Source organism: Centruroides vittatus, unplaced genomic scaffold (genome assembly GCF_030686945.1).
Source record: "Centruroides vittatus isolate TY-2023 unplaced genomic scaffold, ASM3068694v2 contig_693, whole genome shotgun sequence".
Lineage (NCBI taxonomy): Eukaryota > Metazoa > Arthropoda > Arachnida > Scorpiones > Buthidae > Centruroides > Centruroides vittatus.
In genome coordinates, this window is record NW_027122437.1 from 238,536 (window position 1) to 244,939 (window position 6,404).

General features: G+C 32.0%; 1 long non-coding RNA gene across 1 annotated transcript; it reads left to right on the top strand.

Moving 5' to 3' along the window:
* Positions 1-293: 293 nt before the first annotated feature.
* Positions 294-6,176, top strand: LOC136980319 (uncharacterized). Its single transcript, XR_010881535.1, has 3 exons — positions 294-437; positions 591-833; positions 6,139-6,176. It is a non-coding gene; the product is annotated as an uncharacterized lncRNA (long non-coding RNA).
* Positions 6,177-6,404: the final 228 nt, after the last annotated feature.

Sequence of the window (6,404 nt, forward strand, 5' to 3'; positions counted from 1 at the left end):
GTTTGTTTTAAACATGCGAATCAAAAAGGCCCAAAATGGCGGCTCCAGTATGTGTGTCCTGACCTTGTTATATAGACCTTTGCCTGAACACTAGCCCCTGTACTCCTAGTAAGCAAAAGTGGCTTTAGACAGAAAATTCTGCTCTGTGTCCTAATTACTCTGATATATTTTATATATCTTATTAAATTTTCTATGGTAGCTGTATTATATGTTGATCTAGTAATAGTCTCTTTAATCTTGTAATCTAGTAATAGTCTCTTCAATTTTTCGGATTAAAGAGACTATTACTAGATCATTTTATATATCGTTTATTAGAACCATAAATGTCAGCTAATTGATCAAGCAGATTTTGAAAATTGGACCAACCAAAAACTACAGAATTTAAAGTTAGCAGCTTGTAGTTCCATACCCAAGACATGTCTGGCAACACTTGCAAGGTAAGAAGAAATATTACTGTCAGATGTGCACACAATGACATGCTACAGTATTAAATATAATTATATATTAATCGTAACTAGATATTAAAAAGATGAACAAATGTTTTAATGTATCGTTTGGACAAAATGTGATTTAATTATTTTTTTTTTTAGGATTAGCCATACATTAATGACGGGCAGTGCTGTTGTCGGCACCAATGAACTGAACTGCAGCCAATCAGAAATGGACTTGAAGTCACGTGAAGCACACAAACAAAATGTCGGATTTAGCATTCTAAGAAGCATTAATAGAGGAAGTTAGAAAAAGGCCCTATTTGTATAATGTTGAATTGAAGAATTATTGGGACAAACTTTTAAAATATGCAACATGGAAAGAAATCTCATCAGTTTGTAAACGTTCAGGTATGTATTATTGCCAGTTTGAAATAGATTTACCTTAGGTAGCCAAAATGGCGGCTTGTTTCTAATTCCAGCAAACAGAAGAAGGGAAACAGTGGGGACGCACATTCTAACCTAACCTAACCTATTTTAATAATTTGGTTGGCAATAATTATGGTAATTTATTAGAATAGGTTAGGTTAGGTTAGAACGTGCGTCCCCACTGTTTCCCTTCTTCTGTTTGCTGGAATTAGAGATGAGCCGCCATTTTGGCTACCTAAGGTAAATTTAAACTTGAAATGTATTGTTTACAATTACCACATGTCTGAATTTAACAGAATTGATGAATTAATTGTAAGAATCCAATTGGAAGATACAGTGGAAATCTCTTTGAGATAAATACAGGAAAGAGCTAATGGGAGGGAAGAAAAAGAGTGGGATGGCCGCTAAGGAAAGGAACGAACACTTGTTAACTATATTCAGTCAAACCTTTCTTATGCGCTACTTTTTATGTGCGATTTTTATTTGTGCGATTTTTTTAATGCGAATTTTTAATTTATGCGGTTTTTTTTGTGCGATTTTTTATTTGTGCGGTATAGTTGGCGACTAGTCTCGTGCGATTCGTCATGTCTCACGTTGACTTATTATAGCTAAATAAACTTATTATAGCATAAATGCACTTATTATAGTAATATTATTGCATGAATATGCGAAAAATGAAATAATTTACGTTTTTAAGTCAACAAAACACCACCTGGACAAAAATATGTAAAACAGACGATAGACCAGACGATGTAGTCAAGTGCTGACATCTGTTGTCAATAAATTCTATTTCGTACGGTTTTGAGTTATTTTCTATGTGAGACTTTTTTTATGCGGTCCCTGTTGACCGCATAAAAAAAATATTTTTTTAATTGTGTTGCGAAAACTATTTTTTATAGCCATTCGTGAAGTTTCGTGCGATTTTTTTTAATGTGTCTTTTTTAATGCGGTCCCTATCCCCGCATAAAAACAGGTTTGACTGTATTGTCATTTCTTAAAGATACTACAATGGTAATTGACACCTGACTTGTACATATTTTTATGAATTTCAAAGATATATATAATAGAAAGATTGCCCATTGTAACATAAAAATGTTTAAAGTTTATTTATTATATAATGAAAAGAGATAATTCATCACAAAAATCAAACTTGGAGAGTTGTCTTCATTATACCAAATTCTTAATGATGCAACAGAATTAATAGCGAGGTTGAGGCTGAAGTTTTCAATGCGAAAACGTGTACGTCGGACGTTCGGCTCCGCTTTCCTGTAAGCCTAGAAGTTTGGCAATGGCCTTTGGAAAGTCAGTGGAATCATGCTCGACATTCCAAAGGCCATTGTCAAACTTCTAGGCTCACAAGAAAGTGGCGTCGAATGTTCAACATACACGTATTAGCATTGAAAATTTTGGCCTCAACCTCGCTAATGTTACTACTACAACCAGCTCTAAATTTTTTGCTATCCTAAGAAAAGTCATTTGTTGCCTACATAATTTAAAATTTTAATTGTAATTTTACTTTTTATAAAACCATTGTTATGAAATGTTGCCAGTCAGCCATTATTTAGGCAGACAATTAGGCCCTGTCCAAGCCTCATCATTTGTACATACATATATATCCATTTTTTTCTGTATTTATAGTTAATTTATTGGTTTTTGACATACCCATTCATAAAGAAAATATTCATAAACAAGTAGAAGTGAAGAGGGCAGTGAGTGATGGTGCTTAACATATCCATTAAAGTATACAGTAGAGTGACAGCTTTCTTCATTTGATATCAGTTAGCTTTTTTGTTGGTAACAGATTCTTTTTCTCTTAGAAGGCTGTAGATCTAGATTTGCACATAAGCTAACAAGCTGCAATTTATGCCTTGCATTATGATTTTATAGCTTTCAGCCTCACAGTTTTACATCTTTCATTTTTTTGTTACAAGTCCAGGCTGGAAGGTATGTGTAGGTTTATTTGTGTCCGCGATAATAAAGCCTTACTAACAAGTAAAAGATTGCATTTGGTAAGATGTGAACTTTGATGAGGGATTTGCCATCATCACCCCAGAATTTTAGACTCCATCTGTATAAAAAAAAGTCAATGGAACCATACATATACTGTACATATGACCCTTCATGAGATATTTGCCTGCAAAGGTCAGTTTTTACTGTGAAACAGTACTAATGCATATTCTCAGTGCTCTGCATTGATTGACTGACGCAGAGCATGGAGAATAAGCATGTAGGCATGTGCTTCAGTATGAGTGATCCTCAACGGCACCTGCAGATTATGAAAAAGGGGGTGGTACAAACTATTAAAAAAGGCATTGTGTGCACAGTACAATATATTATGCAAGAAAATATCTGTTTATATTTACATACACAGACTAATGCAGTTAACTAATTCCTCACTGCTACCATGTATATCAAAATTGCGTTAATTAAATACAGTGATACTGTACCTTGGTACTCGACCAAACAGTCACGACGTGCTAGAATATATTTCTTGGTTCTAGAACAGATATTTCTTGGTTGCAATTTGAAAAACTGTTAGACCTATAAATTCCCACTGTCATTCTCTGTCTACCATTCCTTAATGTCCAGAATGCTCTTAGATGAAAGATGGAAACAGATATAGAAAGCTTAGGAGCGAAGGGCCCCAATTAAACTATATACAAACTTCTGGTTTGCACCAAGAATCACATTATTTCAATTCAAATATTTTTCTCTAAACAGAATTAGATAGATGACCAATATAACTTTATTGTTAACTGTATGTAAACAGGAAAAGTATGATGTACAGGGGTGAGACACAGCTAAAATCAAGGCATATATTTTAAATTAAATAAATTAAAAATACGATCAAAAATTGCAGCCCAGCATTGTGATGACGTCTCAATAAGTAATTGCTTGTTATTCTTATTTTGTTGTCAATAAAAAAGTTTTCTGTGATTAAAATGAGTAACTAATTTAAAAATAAAATGAAACCTTACTTCTCCCTTGTGGATTAAGAAAAGGGTAACCCAAAGACAAAGTTGGTTCTTTCCCAAGTGTCCCATTATACAGGTACAGTACCTCTGGCAATCACTCACACCAAAGCGCATGACTACATGCCTCAGCAAATTCACGAGACCAAGTTTGCATGCCCCGTAAAACTATATAAAATCAAGTAGTGAAGTGGATTACACAAAGCTGGCATTCTCACATGGACTGAATAGTCTTAGCGGTGCAACATGATTCCCAAATGTGTGCATCCTGGAAGCAGGCTGATTTCCGAAGCTGTATGTAGAGATATGGTGGTTCCTTTGACTATTTTTGCTGCTGTGGGTATGGTTTACGGCTCTGAAAAATCATCTCGTTTAGAGGTGTAATTGTACCTCGTAAATTTCCAGGTTTTCCCTCTTAAGGCACAGGATATCTGCTTTTAGACTTTTAACTGTTATAAAGTAGCATTCAAAAGTTTTCTTTCTCAATGCGTTAAAATGAATCATCACATAATTTAAATCTGGACTTAGATGCCACATTTATCAGATTAACATTCAATGCAACAGCTACTGAGTTTTTTAAGATATTCTCTGAGATAGAAAACAATTTCATGCATGGGGATGAGATTGTTGCTACTCTGTAGAATAAATCATTGAAGAAAGTAAAATAAAGTAGTGTAAGAATTTATTTTAGTTATTTCTCATATATTTTTGTTGTTTATTTTATAGTTCTAGCGAAACTGTGGATATTTTTAGTGAAATTAAATATCCTCCGAATAATACATTAATATAATGTATGTAATTATTTAATGTTGTGACTTTTATTTTAGTTGAATGACATACTGTATGCCCAAATTTTATAATTATAAATATCAGTATAAGGTTAGAATGCCAAGTGACGTCCGAAAGTACCTACGGACAACAGTCTCCGTGCAAGCAAATGGAAGAGCAGTCTTCAGAAAACGTAGAAACTTGTATACCAATATTAAATGAAGAAATCGATCAGTTACAAGAAATGTAAATTTTTAATTAGAAAATGAATATACAAAATCAAAAATTAACATTTGAATTGTGTAAAAACTTATTTTCTTTTTATTTTTTTAGCTCTGACATGAAAGGTAACACAAGCTGTGTTTCAAATACAGGTATACGTCGAGTTACGTCGTTCTCGATTATACGTCGTTTGTCGAAAAAGTATATGGAAAAATAAAAATCATGTTTAAGTCATTTTATTCGACTTTACATCTGTCAGCCACAAATATTGAAGTCGTAATGTAACTAGAAAAGCGTTAAAAGCACATAAAATCATATTAAAATATGTACATTTACAGTAAATGTTAATATAATCATCGTAAATCCTAGAGAACGAAACACGAAAACATCTGTGTTTCTGTGTTGTCGTCTTATTTAGCGGTCTTTAAGTGCGTTTTCCACGGTAGTTCCAACATCTACCATTTGGCGTCGTTGTCGGCTCCACTCGATATTGGTAAATTTAACATAAATTAGTTTATTTTCTACTATCGCAAATAATTTTAATAACTCTATTTGTTATTTAACCTTAAAAAATAATCTTATTTTATAATGTCTTAGAGAAACCACATTCACAAATAAAGAGTCCGCAATGTACTGTAAACATCACCAAATTGTAAACATGTACATACATTTACATAGTATGTACTGTACATGTATTCGTAAATTTTAGATTATTTTTTTCTGTACTATATTAGTTTTTAACATAGTATAAAATTTATTTGTTTGTAAGCTTAAAATAGATTCTTATAAACCACATATTATTAAAAATGCATTTATACATAAAATACAGAACTGAAATGGTAATTTGTGGTTTAGCCTAGTGACAAGTAAATTCTACTTACGTCGCCTCTCCTGGAACCAATTACCGATGTAAGGCGAGGTATACCTGTATGGAAAACAACTTAAACAGGAGATTATTTAAGTGTGATATTATAGAATTTTCTTAGGAAAGTTATAAAGATTTTTAAAACATCTAGTAAAGAATATTAGAAATATCAAACTTATCAAAATATTCATTTTATTATTAGAAAAAGTTAATTGCAGAGAAAGGGTTGCAGCGGCAATTGAACATTTCGCAAAAGCTCTAAGTGATTTATCAAAGTCGACGGTGACAGAACAGTTTTGTTAAATTTAGTGCCGTTTTCAGACTCTTTGCCTATCATAAGAAGATCAGAAATTCAAGAAAAAATTATGTCCTTAATAATAAATGCATTAAAGGAGTAAAAGTAATAATCACTATTTATTGTATATTAAATTTCAAAAATATATTTTTTTTCTAGTATTATAGAAAAAGAGTGTAGTATAGTGTACAGAGAGGCAATACAAGAAAATATTTATTAAAAGGTATCAACTATCCTTTTTTTATTGTTGCTTTTTGTAAAATATTTGTAAATAATTTTTGTAAAAGAAATGACAGCATTATAATTTGTTTATCATGTTGCAAGATATAATTGATGAAAGAAATGTATTTCATTAAATAAAGACTTTTTAAAAAAGAAAACTCTTGCTCTGTTATGCAAAATTTGAATATTAATACTAAAACTTT